We start from the raw sequence: 18,343 nt of genomic DNA, 5'->3' as shown, positions 1-18,343 counted from the left end.
AAAAATAAAAAAAAAAAACCCAAACAAAACAAACACCAAAAAGCCACAAAAAAAATCCAAAAAACCTATAACATAGAAATATAGTCACCAAAGCTACACATCCTCAGACCTGAGTTTAAATAGCACTCCTGGCCAACAGACAGTGTGTGGGTGGGAGTCTCAGATGAGGTCAATCAGGGTCATTAAAGCCTTGTCTCTCAGGGCTGACACATTTTCATTCATGTTAAGCAGGAAAAAATACAACACAATTCTTGACAGAATTCCCAGTTAAGTAAACACTGTATTTGCACAGACCTAGGATATATTTGAGGAATTATACTGTCTCAAACAGGTATCACAGGCCCCATTGCTCTTACAATTTAATTTTCAAGTGATTATTGGCACAGCTGGCTCTGCACATGACTTGTGCCTACACAGCATGTGATCACATTCCTCACAACCTTGTGACAACTCAAAACATTCTTCTCTGCCTATGTTCACTTGCATCAGTTTTTGGTTCTGAAAATGGCAGGAGCCCCATACTATCAGCTTTGAATCCACGTGGCCAGTTCTCCTTCCCTCCAAGTGCTATGTTAAATAATGTCCCAAAGGGCCTTGCAGAACACGCTACATGTGTACCTTCCCAATACCAGGAATCTTTGTGCACCTAGCACCAGGACAGCCCACAGAACAAGGCGGTGCAGATTCTTGACTATTATCCCTTTATATTTTCCTTTGTTAATATTATTTTTAGTGTTCTATACCATATACTATTTTACCATGCAGGGAAGCGAAAAGCAGTAAAAGAAGGCATGGAAGGAAGTGCAGCACTACAATTAGAATGGTTAACATCACTGAAAAGTACTGCTCAACAGGAGTAACTTGCTGAGAAGTGTTGTAGTGATATCTCCATTCTGCTTCCACAACCCAAACTATCACCTCTGCATGGTGCTTCTGTCTTCTGTTGACATGTCCTCTGTTCTCTTCTTGATTCAGAGCATTCATTTGCTCTGTTGATAAAATGAAGGGGAAGCATGAACAGCCTCACATCTAACTGATCTGACAGTTTGTTAAAGTCCAGATTACAGAGAGCACTTGAATATAATTCACATCAGGAGCTTAAAGAGAAACCATAGTGGATTTAAATGCAACATGAGAAACACTTGGACATGCAATTTAAGCTTGTGTGATCACACTGTCGTCTTGAAAGAAATGCTTTGTTTCTAACTTTTTACCTTGGTGAGTATGGCAAGAAAAAGTGAAAAAGAGAGCTATAAATGGTAGCAAACCAGGTGCCTTCGGGGGAGCAACTGTTTTCAAACTCTCAGAACCTGGTGTGAACTAACAGGCCCTAATTGCCCTGACCAGCCTCACCTGCTGCCTCCACCCACCCCTCCTGATGAGGAGTTCTATTTAGCTCAGCCCTGGTTGTGCTCTTCTTTTTCTTCTGTAGGAATGCTGCTGGGCTGCAGCTCTACTCCTACTGTGTCTGGTTCTTTTTGGTCTTTGGCTCTGGCTTTTCAACTTGACCGTAGGAGCTGCTCCTTGAGATGCCTTGTCTTTATTATCCTTAGTAAGTCTTATCCTGAAGTAATTTCCCAATGTTGTTTTTGGGAGTACACCTAAGGGTTTAGACTTCCTGCTGCTCTGTGTTGACCTGGCAGCTTCTCAGGTGAAGTGGGGCAGGACCCTGGCTGGTGAAGGTCTCTGTTCTCCTGGTTGCGCTGCTGTGTCTGATTTCCAGAGCTGGCTCTCAGTGTTTTCTGATGTAGCGCTCTTTGCACTAGTTTTACTTGCTGGAAAATCATACTTTGGGTATTTCTTCTGTTCTTTTGCACTTGTAAGTGAATGCTACTGACTTGATAAGGCTTTTATGAGTGGGCTTAATTCAATTATACTTCTGGTGATCCCTGTCTGAAAACATTTTATGTGAAAAGACCTTCATCCTGTGAGCCTTTCTCTTAGGGAACTTTGAAAATTACTTCAGACTATTGTAGTCAGCTTCTTTTAGACATACTAAGTCAGTTTTCATTTAAAACCTCATATTCGATTATTTTAATAATATATTAGCAGCGCATTCTTCTATTTAGATCTGTGCTGCTCTCATTCATGTTAGAAATCACTGTTGTATAAACTGCAGTATGTAATTCTTATATGCAACACAAATTGGCTTAATCCTTTTTCTAGAGATAAAATATTCTGTAATAGCTTAAAGCAAGGGTATTTGATGTTAAGTCATAAGTAACTAAACAATTTTATCCCTGCTGGTATGAACCAAACCAAAATTCTCAGCATTTCCTGTGTTCCTTCAACTTCCCAAGACTGGGAGAAGTCAGCTTTCATTGAGTTAATCAAAAACTCTGAATTTAAGGGTTAAGATAAAGGCAGCAGGGTTCAGGAAATGTCTGCAAGTCTTCTTAACTTAAAATTCTAAGTAACAAGTACCAAGTGGGAGCCACTGATATATGTTATACTGTGTTGATTTGTTACATGTAAAAATTGCTTCTGGCAAATGCAACTGAGAATTATTTCTAGTGTTTAAGTTAAAAGTCACCATTGCATCAAAGCTCTGTTTAGGAAAAGCTATTAATGTTCAAACTTAATTTTTTGTTAATTGGTCTCTCTTGTATTGCTCTAGTCTTGTGACAGTGCCCTAAGACCCTTGACAGACCAACTGCTGCTGTCTTTGCTAATTAAAATTTGCATATTAAATTGGTCAATACTGTAGTATGTTATGAGCAGGAATTTGATATTTGTTGTGGGTTATAGCAATGGTTCTCAGTCTTTGATGCCCTAGACTGTTCACTTCTGCAGCTCCCAACTGAGGAACTTCCTTACAAAGTGAGTTCCTCGTGCGTGGTTCATGTTTCAGATATTTATGTTCCAGTTCTCCTGATCATTACTGTCAGAATATTCAGTCTTTTCTCCACTAACTAATAAGTTGTTTTGCAGATGTGTTTTCCTCTTGCTGTAATCAAATTGATAAGCTGGCTAGAAAAAGAATACAGTAGTTTCACGAATACAAGCCGCACGGATTATAAGCCGCACCCCCGGTGCCTCGACAATGTTGCTGTCTTTGTCAATAGATAAGCCGCACCCCGAATATTAGCCGCACTTTCGTTTGTCGCGAGAATCCGTGCGCAGCTTTCACAAATTGGCCAATTAGTAACAGGATCGCGGCAAAGCGGGCTTTACTGGCTCGGGGCGGGGCCAGGCAGGCTCGGCCTGCTCATGGTTGCCGACGGGGCCGGGTGGCCCAGCTCAGCGCCACGGCTCGGCGGGGCTGGCCGGGTGGTGCTGCCGCCGCCGCCGGGCTCGCTGGCCCCCCTCTCCCGTCAGCACCGCCCCGCTGCCGCGTTCGCTCGCCCGGCCGGCGGGCTGCCACTGCCGCCGCCGGGCTCGCCGTCCGCCCCGCGCCGCGTTCCCTAGCCCTGCCGGCGGGCTGCCGCTGCCAGGCTCACCGGCCGCCCCCTCCCGTCTGCACCGCCGCCGCGTTTCCTCGCCCTGGCCGGCACTGCAGGCCCCCGCACTGCCGGGCTCCCCCACGCTGCTGGCCCCGATTCTGCTGGGCTTCCCCCGCTGCCAGGCAGCCCCACCCGCCGGCCTTCCTGCTTCTGCCATGCTCCCCTGCACTGCTAGCCCCAGTTCTCCCGGGCTCCCCCGCCCTGCTGGCTCAGGCTCTGCCGCCCTCCCTGCCCCGCCCTGCTGGCTCAGGCTCTGCCGCCCTCCCTGCCCCGCCCTGCTGACTCAGGCTCTGCCGCCCGCCCCCCACACTGCTGGCCCCGCCTCTGCCAGGCTTTCCCACCTCTGCCGGGGCCGGCCGGGCTCCAGCTTGGCTTGGGGCTGCCGCGGGCTCTTACTTCCGTGTTGGCAGCTTTTAGAATTTTGTTAATGTATTAGCCGCTCCGGAATATTGGCCGCACTTGCGGGTTTCCACCAAAATTTTGGTCAAATTGGTGCGGCTTGTATTCGTGAAATTACTGTATGTTTTTTTTAATAATACCTGAACAATTTCCAGCCACACTAGAGCATGTGGCTTGAAGTAACAGAAAGAGTGCTTCTCTTCAAATTGAATGTACTAGATATCTATTTAGTGATTAATCAGAATATAATAGATAATATAATCTAATAATATTCAGGAACAGTAAACAAGTCAAGGTTTAACTTGCTTTTCAAACACTGAGACTTGCTTAGACCAAGTGATAGTAGAGGAATAAAGTGGTGCACACCTGAGACTATATTAAACATTACTAACAAAGCAGAAACAAGGGAGAGGAGTTTGAGAAAGATGGACCCTCCACAGTCTCTGTTGAGGTAAAAGACAAGTTCAACCAGAGAAATTACTTTTCTCTATTTAGAGAACGCTCTTTTATGTCTTTCATCATAACTGATAACCAAGAGAGAGATCCTTTGAAAGACTTCAGCTCTTTGTTAAAACACACTTTGCCCTATTATATTAGAAAGCCGTTCTTGGAGCTATCATTTCACTTTAAAAAAACCTATTTCCTATAATATAACAAATATACATTGGGTATTCTGCTACAGAATAGATGGAAAAAAGATCCTTTAGTTTTGTCATGTGATAAAATAGGTTGTAAGTAAAGGCATTGTGACTTGTCAATGCTTTCACATTAACAATCAATAGCTATTCATACGAAACTGTACTCAAAGAAATAAAAACCCTCTTCCTTTATGCAGAGCAAGCTATTGCCCATCCCTTCTATATAAGACACTGCTTACTTAGACACAGATAATTGATTGTGAAGCAGATAAGAACCTTTAACAGCTGCCTCTGGCTGGGGCCTGTGTCTTATCTCAGAAGGTAGTGTATCCTTCTGTGATTGCATTTGCTGGAACAATGTAATCAAATGAAGGAACAAAGCCTAGTTTTGTTTAGGGTTCATTAGACTGCAGTAGATTGTAAAACAGTCTAAAGTAGTTCACCAAGCTCACCTTAATGCTGTTTTTTTTAAAGGAACTACTGCCACCCTCCTTGTCTAGCTTCTAAAACCAGAATTGTGCTGCTCTTGAACTAATAACCAGGTCAACATCTATTTCACAAAACAGCTGTATCTATAAAATAGTTTCTATATAATGATATTCTGATAGTACAGGTCATGGGCTTCTTTTAAACTGTTGATTATTTTTTGGAATAATCATAGGCTTTTCCAAATTATATTAATTCAACTAGTGAATTATATGCAGCAACATGCAGTAGTGTGCCTTTCCTCTGGGGGGGAAAGGCACATTTTCATGTTTTCATCTTATCATTAAGTGATTCCCCTAAAAGGAGAATGGGTGTGCAAAAAGCTCTTGGACATAGAGTGGAACTAGCTGATGTGAAACTCAGACTTGTTATAAGTGTTAAACCCCACATTAGTTTGCTGTAGGTATGGTTCCCTGTTAAGTAAAATACCTTACTTGTGTGTTTTTCCACTTTCCTACAAAACTAACTATTCTTCCTCAAAGATTGAAAGATGGTGAAATGAAAAAAGGATAAGTAAAAGAATGAAATGAGAGATACAACTTGGGAAAGTGGAAAGGAATGAAGAGTGGGAGGAAAAAGAAAAGATTGGGGTGAGAAGAATAGAGTAAGGTGAAAAAGATGACAAAAGAAATACTTCATCACTAAGACTATATTTATAGTGAAGCAAGAACAACATAAACTGGGTAGTTGAACTATTGCTTGACCTATCAAGCTTCCACAGAACACCATTTAAATAGAAATGAGTGTAATAGAGGCCATCTTACTGTTAGTTTCTTCCAGTTACACTCAATTTCTTTCCAGCAGAACTCCAACTCCTAGGATGACATCTTCTGCACTGGTAGGCTGCTGTGTACAATGCTACGTGAAGTTATTCTTCTCTTCCTATACAAACTCCTGAAAGAACTCAAGCACTCCAATATCTACCATTATGGGATTTGCCACATGTTCAGGGGTGACTGAGAATTTACCTCAGAGTTTTGCTTTTACCAGAGTGTGCCTTATTCTAACACAGTGAGCTCTGGTCAGACCTGTAGGGATGGAATGTTCTTATTTTTTCACTTCTTTAGAAAGCCTATATATTAATTAGTGAAATGAGCATATTAATATTAACTTTTCTGACCAACAAAAGGGCTGTTAAGACTAGTTATGCCTTAATCTACCACATACATAAACAAAATTAAAATCCATGTGACTTAGCATATGCTTTAGTTTCAGTTAGCATAAGCTTTATAACATTGTTAGGTTTGATTCAGGTTAAGTGATCACAGTTATATTGTCACACTGCTTCTTATAGACCTTCTGCAGTCTTATTTTGTACCTTGTCACGTATGTCTGGAAACTTGCCCAGTTTTTGAAAATAGTTTTATTAATAGAATTTGCATTAGTTGTGATTTTACCTAATTTGCCATTTCCCAGTAGTTCTGTTTTTAACTTGCCTTTCAAGGAAGTGACAACTAGGCACAAAAAGAAAGAACCAAAGGGATAAAACAAAGGGAAGAAAACTGGCACCTGAAGTTAGTCTTTAAAATGAGGAGGGAAGTAACATTGATCGTTTGCATTAAGTTTTGGAAGTCTCAAATGTCTGCTGGTTGCTTTAAAAAAATATTTGATAGAGAATTTCAGAATTCATTTTTTCCAGAAAACTTTGGTTTTCCTCCCTTGTGGGTGGTGGCAATGAGAAAGATACCTCTTTCCTTTCTCTTTGTGTGTTCTTTGTTATTAGGAATACCAGTCTTTTGGTGAGCAAAACCTGCAAGGAACCTTTTCCATCTGTTTTGGACATTCAAAGGCCATTCCTGTTGGAGTACAGCTGCTCTTCAGCTGAGTCCCTTTTTTAAGAGATGATTCCTGTGACAGACTTGCTGTACAAATTTGTAATCCTCTCACATAAATATGTCAGAACCATTGGTAAGATCAAAATATTTCATGTCAATAAGTATTCCTTATACAAGATACATTTGATTTGACTTACTAGACTTATAACAGCCCTTGCAGCTCTTTGCTTTCTATCTAAAGAATGAGAAAAACTCTGCAACTAAACATTCCAGTAATGGAACAGCCTTTTCTTCTAGATACAAGATAAAAGTATTTTGCTTTTCACATAGCTAAAAGGAAAGATAGCAACATGGCACAGTCACTGTATTTCATTACTTCCCATATTAACTTCTGGTGCTAATGCTTTACTAAGAAGTTCCTTTATTGTTGCTGCTTAGCCAAAGACAGTTCAGCTAGTTGTTTTTTTTTTTCTATGTAACCTGAAAAAACCCTTAATATCCTCTCATAACCTTTTTGAAACAAAGATATTTTTAGTTTAGAAGCTCTAGGCAAAAAATATTGAAAGAGACCGACCAAGGGGCTTATTTTGACAGTTCTTTTCTTAATAAAAAAATAAAAATCTGAATGTGCTTTTCGTATCGTTTGAAGGTATAATATTGGGTTTTTCACGGGCAAGATTGTCCATTCTCTGACTAGGGCTAATGTCAATGTTCATGCAGGTTGCTTTTAGTAAGTAAGCTAATGAGACCACTAATGACTTTTCACTTCCATTAGTCTGCTATGTATTATTGATTCAGGCATTATTGATTAATGCTGTAAGTAGATTTATTTCTGTTCCTGGAGAGTAAAGGATTGGCACCTCTGTTAGATGAATGGTATCTTACTGCTTGCTTTGGTCAGTTCTCTGCTGACTCCTTTCCCTTCCTCTGCTCTTGTCCCCTTTATTGTTTTTCTTTTCTGATATTTAGTTAAATGTTAGGTGCTTTCCATCTACCTTCTGTGTAAGAGAAATTTGTCTAAACTTTGTAAAGTATAAAGGTACAGAAATGGCAAGCTCCTGCATGCGCGGCAGTGTTTCTTTCAGAGTTACCAGGGTGATGTTCCATGTGTGCTGCTGCTTCCAGAGCCTGGCTCCGCCCGTGGCTGCTCCTGCTCCTCAGAATCCCGGGCTGCTGCTGGCTCTGTGCAGGCTCTTCAGTCCTTGACGCAGCTCCTTATCCCACCGCTCCCAGGCTCCAGACTCTGTAGTGCCCAGGTGTATGGGATAACTTGGTGCTGAATTTCTCACGATTCATCCAGGGCAATACAGTGCACTTGGGGTTTGTGGCCAAGCCCCATAAACCAGATCCAGCTCTCCAATCTCTTGAATTGAAAGACTATGAACTTTGGCTCCTTTTATCTTTTTAACTAGTAACTTATTGCCCTGTGTGTGTTCTAGCTATCATTTAGTCTGGACTTTTGAATTACTTTATATGTTGAATACCTAAACTTCAGTCATTAGCGCCTCTGCTCAGTACAAGTTATATATCTTTGGCTGTTTTCTGCATACTGTTCTGATGGCTTATGTCCCTGGAGACTACTGACATTTTACTCTTTAATAGACTATATAGCTCATCACCTGCACTTTTAAGTACCTCACTATTTCTCTTGCACAGCTATAAAAATTTGACTTCATGTTTTGCCACCAGCACTGATAATCTACACCCTCTTTCAAAGTCAGGGGTTTTTAAGTATTTAAGTGGTACTTTGGGGAATCTTACTCAATACCAGGTTATCAAGTGTCTGTGAGATTGTCAGTCAAGTTAATTCTCATTTTTTAGAATTTAGGACCACCTCCATCAGCTGTGGGACAGAAACACAAACATCACATGCCTGTGTAAATTAGGACTTTTATATGAAAAGTTAGTGCAGGTGACTGCAAAATAAGAGTTACAGAAGTTTTAAATATACCTGGTTTCACATGTCTGGGTGGTGTTTTACTGTTAAACCTGTCACCTAATAGCCATTGTTTTTCTCCAAGAAAACAGAGGGAAGCACTCTGTTTTAAGTGAAGCAGAAAGTTCCTCAGCTGAGGACAGGTGGTTGAAAAAGTTTTCCTTCCTGTGGAGGAAGAAGATTTAAATAAACTGAGTAATTTCTGTCTTTTGGTAAATCAAGTTGTGTCCTGAATTTTAACAGTGCCAACCTTCTGCCTCATCTAATTCTAATTATAAGAAAAGAAATTGCGAATTATTCCTCAGAGTTTAGTTAGGTAAATATCCTGCCCAAAAGATCACCAGCATCTTTGCTACATACATATTTTCAGGACAATACCTCAAGTGACCTCACCATAAATACATAGGTCAAGTTCCAGAACCAGGGTTCCAAAATGCATGTGCACAGATGATCATTAAAAGACTAAAATACTCATTTCCCTAGGAGTGGATGTTTCTTGTATTTCCATAACTCTGCTGACTACCCAAAATTAAGAGTCTGGTCCCAGTGGAATATTTGGAGAATGAAAAATAGTCTCTCTAAAGTCTCCCCTTCGTTATTTTTTTATGGTCAGTGAATCACGACAAGTCTTTTACTGCTATAATGTCAATAAGCAAAGGTAAGAAATTCAGAAGAACCATAAAAGTATAAGAAAAGCCTGAGAAACATCAGTGATTAGAAACTATTCCCAGCACAATGACTGTTTATGTTGCATTACTGTGTTAGATTTTTAGTTCTATTCAGTATTTCCCTTCTTAGGCCTAATTCTTACACAAAAACCATGTTCCTAAATCTTCAGGTAGTCTGGGGGCTTCAGTTGCAGGCACTTCTTTGGAATGTGAATCTCAGCCCTGATCATCAGACCTTGAAAAGCTGACCTTTTAATAAGACTATCTAGGGTATTAAGAAAACTAAATGTTTCATTAAAATTGCTGAAGCAAGAATTCATTTTAAGAGGAATAATTTCTCTTCCAATAATTACATGGAAGGAAAGGGAACTTGAGTTCTCAGCTGGTTCACTTTGGAACTCTTTTAAAAGGCACTTGAATATCATGAAGAGAGCTGCTAAGCTGAGCTGAAAACTGGTTTTGTAGTATGACTGTGTTTTAAATTATACCAAGCTTTCCAAGGGAGGCTGTGTTAGCTTTCAGATTTCTGTGCTTGTGCTCATGCTAAAGAGCAATTTAGCTTGGACCAAAATAACTTCATGGTTCAGACTACAGCCTTTCTTTTCCTAGACTTTTACATTGACAGCTTCAAACTACATGCCTACCTACATCCTGAATCCTTTTACAAACCTGCAAAAGCCCCATCAATGTTTGAGTTAGATCACTGAAATATGGGTTGAGAAGCACAGATTTGCTGAGCTGCATGCTGTATGAGGCTGAAAGAGTATTTTAGGGAAAACTCTCCATATTCTCACACTCTTTTCTGGCATGCTGCTTTCAGTTACTGGATCTGGGGTTTGACACACCTTTGGACTGACTCAGAATGGCCATTCTTATACTGTTTATGCTCAGAAAATAGGTGTGAGTTTATCTGGTATTGAACTTAAGAATACTGCCATGAGTTCATGGAGTAACCAACCATGATCACTGTTGCCTTGCTGTTTGCAATATACCACAGCAGACTGAGATCTCTGCAGTTGTCTAATGGTGGTAACAAGTTCTGATTGTTGCCCGAGGATGTTTCTCTCTGAACTGTGAGATAAACAGCCCTGCTCTCTCACTCTAAAAGAAACCCAAGAAAGTAACTGTGCCACAAGTCAATGAATTGGGAAACAAAGACTCTGTGGGCTTCTAAGTATGTCCATGGTCAGGAATATAACAGCAAGAGTTTGTCCTGATTGCATGGTTAAGATGTTTTGAGCTTCATTTAATTTTGTGAAGACAGAAGTGACTGTACTTGTTTACCTCTTCTTCCTGACTATTGCTTACTATAAATGAAAGCTAAAAAAGTAGCATTTTCATCTCTTGAGTCAAAGGCAACAGCAATGCATTTGTTTAGTAAAATATATGTGTATTAAGGGCAAAGGCTTAACTTTTTGACTGGGTAGGATTTTGTTTTGGTGGGGGGAACAAGAGAGGATAAGAATAATTATTGAATTAAATTTTGCAACTGAAGCTGCATGAAGGGGTAGAAACACACAAAAAGTGTTTCTCAGGGAGAAATGCATCTTAATTTTGGTTGAGGTGTTCTGTGGTCTTAAGTCTCATTGCTGAAACTGCTTAGAAAAGAGCACTTTAATTTTTCTCGCTAGGAAAAGTAGCTGAGTCATTCATTCACTTGGAAGTGAGATAAGGCCTATCAAAATCTGATGTTCCTTGTCATAAATCCACTTTCTTATTACACAGGGAGAGGTCAGTCACTGCCTGAGGTGACATCCTTAACATCCAGTTTGTACAAGAAGGAAACTCTATGGTGGTGTGCAAAATTGCTCAAGTATCCTGGTGACTCAAACCCATATTCAAGGCTGTATGTTGTTAATGTGTTTTGTTTTTTCAAGCCCATTTGTAGCTATCTGAAAGAGCAGAAAGAATGCAGTGCCAAGCTTTCCCAATCACATATATGAATTTCAGGATATTAATTCAGTGAAAATTTCTTACAGTAAGTAGAGATGACATGTTTGTCTATATGTTTGTCTGCTGTGCAGAAAAATTGTCACCCAATTATGTTCTTGTGGTTTGCAACATCATCTCCAAGTAATGAGCAGAAATGCCAGTTCTGAAGGGAGTAGGCAGAACCATAAAACTAAAGTAAGAAGCTGCAGTTTGACTTTCTGAGTATTGGTGCCAGTGTTTATCACTTCATACAGGTTTGCTTTTGAGATTTTTTTTTTATTCAGAAGGCTTATTTTTTGCTTTTTAAACTCTGAAAACCTTTTTCAGCTGTCCACATTTTTATTAAAACAGAACACTGACATTTCTTGTAGTCATATTGAATTATTCACAAGTTCACAAAAAAAAATTAAGCGGAGTATATTTGTTAAGCGAATTCATGGCATTACCAAAAAATGGAAGTCCTACTACATTTGCATTGCTCTAATACTTAGAAATGTTAGGCAAGTCAAAACACAATCCCAGCATGGAATAAAAAGTCTGCTCCAAAGAGCTTGTAATCAAAGTACAAGGAGACAAGAAATGGAGGTGTACTGGCAGGAGAGGGCAGAGAAAATCCAACACTATAGATCAGTGGTGTCAACATGGACAGCAGAGTGTGTGTCTGCAGCCCAGCTATTGTCAATGTTTCTTGTTGCCACTGCCACCATTGTGCAGAACTGCATGGAGACAAACAAATCATGCATGGTGGAAACTGTGTTCAGGGCGTGATGGAAATGGGTATCACTGGCTGACAGGATGAGAGAGCTGGCGAGCCAGAGCTGTCTGAAAGCTGATAGCTAAGCTGGAGACAGAGAATCTATCAAGGCTCATAAAAGTGAAAATAGAATATTTGTCTGATTTGAGAGAAAAGAAAGGGTGGAGAGTTGTCAAAGAAGGGGATGCACGGCAACAACAGTTAAAGAAAGGAGCTGGGAGAAGATAGGATCAAAATGAAAAGGGCTTAGACTAAGCTGAACACAGTATCACTTGCACACTTGCATCCTGTCTGCAAACTTGTGATAACTGTCCTGTACCTTCCATTAATTAAGGTTGGAGTAAAAGGATGTCATAGCAACTGAAACAGAAGTCACTGAGGATCCAGAGAAGGCGTTTAGCAGAGTAGGTATTAATACAGGCCACACTGCAGAGCTAAACAAAGAAGAATGTGTTCATTTGGAGGCCTCATGTGGACACTTGGGAAATCAGAGTCCATGGTGATAATAGGCTGGATGGCAGCCCAGGCAGAAGAGTTTATAAAGAAACAGACATACGGCTTTGCACTTCTGTACACTGAGAACTGACATTACATCTGCTCTGGATTCTGCTCTAGTTTAAGCATTAGGTCTGTTTGATTTCAGACTTTGTGTGAAGAGTTTCCAATTGCAGCAGGGACAAACTCCTCATAATGTCTCTGTTCTCAGTGGCCATTACAGCATCCTGCCAAAATATTGAACACTGTTGCATCTGAAGCTGAATTTGCAGAGGCTGCTGATGGCCCTTTTGTCTTGTGTAGGACACTGAAATTTCTTACAGACTCAGCTAAAATATTTTTTAAAATACTTAAATATTTTTAGTTTTCACTTGCTCATCAGGCTCCTTTCAGAAACAATTCAAATACAAGATTTTGCAAATTCAGTGATGTTACTGGGTGATCTGTTTTTTCCTTCTCATCCTGCTCCAGTTTCTGAAAACACTGGGCACAGTGCAGTTCAGAACAGCAAAACAGGACATCTCTAATGGCTGGGAGTTGCTGAGACTTGAGATGCCTGCTTATTAATGCACAAACAGAATTTTCTCCCACCAGTGGCCTGACAACTCTGGCTTTTTTTATTCATCTACATAACCACTGATGGTATTTCTCAAAATGATAAGACTTCTTTCACAGAGATGTTGTAAGACAGGATGTGTGTGGCAGAAAAAAGTAATTGTATAGCCATCAGGGCAGCAAATGTATTCTCTGCAGATAATTTGTGGACAATAGTGCTATTATCTAAGGAGAAAGATGATCATTCTTTAATACCAAGTGACACCACACTTTGTTTACCCTCTGGTTATCATGAAGTATTATTTCCCAAATATCAGGGTTTACATTTTGATTGCTGTGTGTGGGTAAAAATTGCTTCATACTGTTTGTCCTTCCTCAATCTATTCATCAGACATCTGTCTCTCTCCATTACTATCCCGTCTTACCTGGCAAGATATTTCTGCAGCCCCTCCCACAAGAGGCTCAAGTCACTGAGTTCTGTATATTTCAGAAGTACAGTAATTTCACGACTATAAGGCGCACCCTTTTGACTAAAATTTTCCCTGGAACCCGGAAGTGCGCCTTATAGTCCGGTGCGCCTTATCTGATGGACAAAGTTCAAAAAAATTGCCTACCCGGAAGTGCGAGCTGCGAGCCACGGGGGGAGCCGGCAGGGCCATGGCTGCCAGGTGGAGGTGGGGCGGAGCAGGGGCGGGCACGCCCCGGCCCCGTGAAGGCGGAGCCGCCCCTCCACAGGCACCCACCGGCCCCGTGGAGGTGGAGCCGCCCCTCCACAGGCACCCACCGGCCCCGTGGAGGCGGCACGGCCCCTACAGAGGCACGCCCGGGCCTCGTGGAGGCAGAGCCGCCCCTCCACAGGCACCCTCCAGCCCCGTGCAGGCAGCACAGAGGGGCGGCGGCCATAGCCCGGCCCCGGAGAGGCAGCACGGAGGGGTGGCAGCCATGCCCCGGCCCCGCCGGATGCAGGCGGGCCTGGGGCCCTGCGGCACCGCCCCTGCCAGGTACAGGCGGGCCCGGGGGCCAATGACTGCCGGGTTGAGGCGGGGCCTCGGCCAGCAACCACGCGAAGGGAGCTGGGGGCGGAGCCTCGCTGCAAAAAAAAAGTGCGCCCTATAGTCCAGTGCGCCTTATCTGATCTACAAAGTTGCGAATTTTGCCAACTCCCGGCGGGTGCGCCTTATAGTCCGGTGCGCCTTATGGTCGTGAAATTACTGTAATCACCACATAAGCAAATCAGATGAGAGTAAAAAACCAACAGTCAAAAACCAAACAGTACCAGTAGTGCTTCCTGTAAGCAGTACAAGCTCTCTGCTAGTGCTGACCAAATCCTGCCACTGCTGTCTGCCACCGGTCACTGTGTGCACCTCCAGTGGCAGCCAGAATTTCAGTAGGGGAAAAATGCTTGATACAATTTCTCTACAATTTTATTTCTCACTCCTTCTCTGTCAATAATCCTCATACTGACATAGTATACTAGCTGGGAAACACACAATTCTGCTGTATCTCTGCATGAGCAAATCTTCCATAATGCCTGCTTTCAGCAAAAATTACAAAGCAGCTTTGAGACCACCCTATGCTGATCCCACATTTCAGCTCACTGTAGACTTGACTTGTCTGTGACAGAGACAGGCTTATTAAGGGGAAGAGAGTAATAAGGGAAATTTTCTGTAAGTTTTGTATTTAATTATTGCCAAAAAGATGGGGCATTTTTTCTGCAACGATACAGCAACTTTGCAATTGTTTTTTAAATTATTTCTCCTTGACAACAATAGGCACTAAGCTGCACAGCACAATCGGCTGTAGTTCACACATGTGAGAAGGTGAGAGCTTCTATTTGGGAACTAGAAGTAGGGAAGCTTCCAGCTGAAAGTGTTTGAAAAGAATTTGCATAACCAGAGTTCCTTGGAGAAGGGTAGGCTTTGCGAAGAGTTTATTAAGCCATAGGAGACAAGGAGGGATGAATCTGAGAGCTCACAAATCAGGGTTAAGAGGCCTTTTTGGAGGCACTGCAAATCCAACTTGGCTGGTCTTGAGAGCTTTTTGAGCAACTACTTTCTGTTCAGATTCTGTGAGGAAGGACAAGAGGGACAGAGGTGGGCTGATCTTTTTAAGCTAGCTGGCCTTGAAGCCATAAACCCCCAGAGCAAGCTTGAAACACAACTGGGGGAACTCAGGCAGAGAAGCTGCTGGATTGTGCCTTGCCATAGACTTGCAGCCTAATGTCATTTACAGGGCTACATTCAGACTGTTGGAGAGATCACTGATAGAATCTTTTCATCTCAGTGGAAAATATTTTGGTATTGCTAAGTATTAGAAAAAATCTTGTATTTGAAGGGACTTTTCTAAACCATCCTTTCTGGTCTGGCCCTTCTGTACTTGGCCCAGCCCTGGGATTCTCCCTCTCCTCCAGCAGAGCTAAAGAGCCCACTGTTAGCACTTGCTGGCTGCACCCTACAGTTTGTACCATTGCTGTTCACCTTACATCTTGTCTACCCTACAAAATTAGAACCACCCATGAGGTGAATTATTCTCTTCTACAGCACAATAGAAACCATGTTGATTTGATTTACTGTTTTCTGTTTTGTCTATTGATTTTTGAGAAGTCCCAAGAGTATACTCCCATGAAAGGCCATCCAGAACTTTGTATTGAGTTTAACAATTTTATTTACAAAGGGTCTTCTTGCCTCCTGTCCCCTTGCCAAGTTGCTGTAGGCATGAAGAACTAAATTTAATTTTTATGATTAATAGAGCACACAAAAGATATATATTACACAACTCTCTCTCCCTGCCTTGTTATTTGGGGTGCCAAAATTGCAGCACACTCTCTGAGAGCAGCTAAGAAGTGGGAGAGCTCCCCTCTGACAGATCTTAGCTGTGAAAAGGCAAAAAAGAACACAGATGGTTGAAACCAGAGTTTTGTGTAAAATGAGCAACCAATTTCACCTGCTTATCTAAGCAGACATATTTGTTGCAGGTACCAGTACAAAATTTGGGCCCTGAAAATGCTTCTGAGGGAAACATGTTTCAGAAGTTGCAGCCACTGAAAAGCAATACCAAATGAGATACCCAGGGCTCACACTATACAGGGGGGGCTGTGTGGGGAAGGCTGCTGTGAACTCAGATTTTATAGTGTGATTCTGCCTTTTGAAAGGCAGATATTGCAAATGAATGGACACTCAAATGGAAAATCAATAGTTCCTCCCTTTATCCCATTACTTACAGGGTTACCTAGCATGTCTATGGGACAAGCAGAGCATTTTTTGAGCATTGAGAATTGTCTTCCCCAAGATGTTTTCAGGAATTGTCAGTATCATTCCCCACATCACAATGGGGAAAAAGTAAAATCACTCAACTTACTAACAATACCAAACAACTTCTTTTTGTGCATGCCTCCTTTGTGGTAACTCAAATCCCAGACCTGTGTCTGCACTCAGAGAAAAGTGGGACTTTCCCATTTCTGAGTCGTCTGTTCCTCTTTCCTTATGCTGGCCTTGGAAATCTAGGTGATCTTTCAGAAAGTTTAAAGAAGCCCAGGTGACCCTTTGTAAAGGTGTTTCAAAGTCATCAATGCCTAGCTGACTATGCCCCTGGTCTTTTAACTCTCCCAGCATTTCCCAAAAGCTATACCCTATGTATCTTGTGGGCAGCAGATTACCTGTTCTTGCAGTGCACTCTGTATTTCTGTAGATGAGCTAACACCTAATTCCACCCACAGCTCCCAGCCAAAGAAGAGGACAATGAGTTCTTTTCCCATCATTGTGAAAGAAATCTTATACTCATTTGTACTTTAATAAAATTTTATTCCGGCATTATCTTTCCCTTTTTCTGTTAGACAATTTCCTCAGTTTCCTGGAATGGTCTCAGAGTCTGCTATTTTTGCCTGTAATTTATAAAAGACTGTGAACAGAAGTAAATTATCAGCAGCAAGAGGTTGCCTTGGGTCTGGCTGAGCTGGAGTTCCTTTTCCACATGGCAGCCCTCCCTGAGCTGTGCTGTGTTGGTACCTAGAAAGGTGCTGCTCATACCCTGGTGTTTCGGCTCTGGCTGAGCAGTGCTGGCACTGCAGCGACACTGTCTCCAGCATTCCCCCCTTGCCTGTGGGCTGGGGATGGGCAAGATCTTGGCAGGGGCCATAGCCAGGACAGCAAATCCAGCTGACCAAAGGGATATTCCATATCATTATGATGTCTGCTCAGCAATAAAAGCTAAGAGAAATAAGGAGGCAGGGGGCATTTGTTTTTACAATGTTTGTCTTCTGTGATAACTTCTGTGCCTGTTGAAGCTCTGCTTCCCTGGAATTAGCTGGCCAATTCCTGCCGATGGGAAGTAGAGAATAGGTATTTTCTTTTCTTCAGCTTCCACATACAGCCTTTGCTTTTGTTTTATTAAACTGCCATTATCTTGAGCTATAGGTTTTTTCCATCTTATTTTCTCCTTCCCTCCTCATCCTGCAAAAGAGGGGGAGGGATGATGTAGCTTGGTAGGCAGCTGGCATCCAGCCAAAGGCAGGACTCTCAAGGTGGGAAGGCTGTTCTCACCATAGTTCAATGTGACAGAATTCTGAGACATTAATGCTAGGCAGGTTTTCCTTTCTGTAGAAGTAACTGGAGGGCAATTCAGACTGGGCCATAAGCCAGGTGAACTTTCTGCATGTTTCACACACAGAACTTGTGGCAAAAATGTTTGAAAGTTTTAGAATGAGCTGATGCCTTTGGAAAGTACCTGGGGTCATAAACTGATATGTTTTCTCCATTAGGCTTTCCAGGAATACAACAGAAGAAAGATTTTGGTAGAGAATAAACAAGGGAAAGAGAGAGAGAGGCTAAATTTGCCTGCTGATCCACAAGTCTAATGTTCTGATAACTTCAAGTGAAATAGCCTTAACTATAAAGAAAAACAATTATTGCCCAACAGAATATTTAGAACTGTTCTCTCTGGTTTAATACTGCATATCTTTGACTCCCCATGCCCTAGGGACAGAGAATGGGATGTCTCATACTTCAGTTCTAGGATGATTCCTCTCCTTCCATGGAAGCTGAGTCATCACACATAAAACAGGGCAGCTGAATCACTCCTAGCAAAGGATCACACAACTACCATCATATGAGACTCTCTCCATGAGCCATGAATCTGAGTGTTAGGGTCCAATTTACAGAAATGGTTAGCCCAGCTTGCAAGTGCCTAGCATTCACAGAAACAGAGTCCTAAGGCTAAGGAAGGATACCAAATGAGTAGCCCTCTTTGGAGTAGCATCTGCTTCCC

At 41.9% G+C, this 18,343-nt stretch overlaps 1 protein-coding gene across 1 annotated transcript in view; it reads right to left on the bottom strand.

Annotated features, from left to right (window-relative positions):
• Window positions 1-18,343, bottom strand: part of WAPL (WAPL cohesin release factor) — a 137,288-nt gene that overhangs the window by 81,733 nt on the left and 37,212 nt on the right. The window lies entirely within an intron of this gene.

This window comes from Catharus ustulatus, chromosome 8 (assembly GCF_009819885.2).
Source record: "Catharus ustulatus isolate bCatUst1 chromosome 8, bCatUst1.pri.v2, whole genome shotgun sequence".
Classification (NCBI taxonomy): Eukaryota; Metazoa; Chordata; class Aves; order Passeriformes; family Turdidae; genus Catharus; species Catharus ustulatus.
The sequence above is the reverse complement of the archived record's forward strand: the minus strand, read 5'-3'. Positions and strand labels throughout refer to the sequence as shown.